Below are 1,778 nucleotides of genomic sequence, written 5' to 3'. Positions count from 1 at the left end.
AACTTAAGCAGAAAATGTGTGACCATCCTTAACTGGAATCGGAGCTTTAAGAAATACTGGGGAATGCTAATACTGGCGAATAAAACTGTAATTTCAAATCCATTCATTCCGTTGCATCTCTTCTAGTTGCTGTTTCAGGGGGCAGCTGCAAGATGGTAAACTACGTAAGAAGCAAAGCTTATACACATGGAATGTGTTTTGTATAAACTAGTGCCTTTAAATTTTCAGTGAGAGTTGAGGCAAGCAACCAAAATCTTTTTCTCCTGAGATGCGTAATGGGTGAACTTGGAGGAGATCAGGAGCAGGACCCAAACCGCACTGCTGCCAGAAAGCAGCAGACTTGCAGAGGAAAATTTAAGGTGCCCCACAGAGGACAATTCTTGAGTAATCTGCCCAAGGTGGAGTCTCCTGATCACGACACACATCGGCTAGTGAATGGTCTCTGCCCTGAGGAACATGAGTTTCTACCCCTCATAGATTTTTTATCTATTCTTGGGCAGCTCTAGTAAAATTAGTGAAAGGAGATCTCAGCTGAATTATGTTACACCCCGAAGTGACACATCTCCACCTGTCTCTTGTCGAAGTCGGCTATTGCTTCTTATATGTCAGAATATCTCCTCGGCTCAGATTCCTGTCCCCTGGGTGAAAATCTCAATCCATGGTTTTAAGAGAAAAGCCTGCAACTCCTTTCTTGTGACATTTTTAAAGTCGGAGTCCCTGTGCATAGTTCTCTGAAAACATCCACTCAGTGTGTCTGACCCTGGTCACCAGGGGGAGGATGACCCCCCTGCCAGTGGGCCTCGATCTGGGCGACCTCGTGCCACCCCCTCTTCTTCCTCTCTCCCCCTTTCCCCAGATCGCTGTCCCCACCTTCACCTTTGAGTCGTCCCCGGACGCTTCCACCTGCCCGGCTGCAGACAGCATCTCACCTGTGGCCACTGCACCTATCAAGGCGACAGCTGGGGCCGAGCAGCTGGGCCCTGGGGCCACGTCTGTGGTGGGGCAGCTGCCCTCACCTGCTTCCAAGGGCCCTGACCAGAGTCACCCTCCCCCCGTCACCATAGCTGTGGGCACCGAGTCCAACATGGCACCTGGGCCTGGCATCAGTGATGGACCTTTCCCCATACCCACTATGCCGGGGCAAGCAGAGCTGCCCCTGATCCCAGCCCGTCACTTCCCATATTGCTGCTGCCCCCGAGGTTGTGTTGTCCATCCTTGTTTCCTCCTACTCCTGGGAGGCGGTATTCGTGTTCCCCCTTCCACCCAGGGCTGCTGTCTTCCCTTTGCCACCGCCCCCCTTGCCGGAGTTCAGGCCAGACAGCGTGGTGCTACCAACATCAGCCCCATGTCGGGGATCTGCCCCCTGTCTGCCCATCCCTGTCGGCCGCGGGGCCATTACAAGGACCCGGCCCGAGGACAGCGGTGGGTCTTTGACCCTGGCCTCCAAAATGCTGTGGGACGAGCTGCACGCTTTCCTGGCTGACCGGCGAGTGGCCAGGAAAAGGTGCAGTGCTGGGGGGATTTCCACCTCATCCTCCGGGCCGTGAGGGCTATCCTGAAGGAGGTCAAAGGGACCGGGAGGCAGGGCGCTGCGGCCTACACGCGGGCCCGCACCTTCCATGACTCCCCGATGACCTTTGGGTTTGGTCATTGATTGCTGCAGGGCCTGCCGGTGCCCCTGCCCATGAGGATCCTCCCCAGCCCTCCTCATGGCCCCGATTGTCTTCACAACCTTGAATGCCTGGGGCTGTAGGATGGGTCTCCGCAGGAGTCAGGTT

This window comes from Emydura macquarii, unplaced genomic scaffold, assembly GCF_026122565.2.
Source record: "Emydura macquarii macquarii isolate MOO-44397 ecotype Brisbane River unplaced genomic scaffold, CSIRO-AGI_Emac_v2 contig_3537, whole genome shotgun sequence".
Lineage (NCBI taxonomy): Eukaryota > Metazoa > Chordata > Testudines > Chelidae > Emydura > Emydura macquarii.
This window is presented reverse-complemented; position numbering follows the sequence as displayed.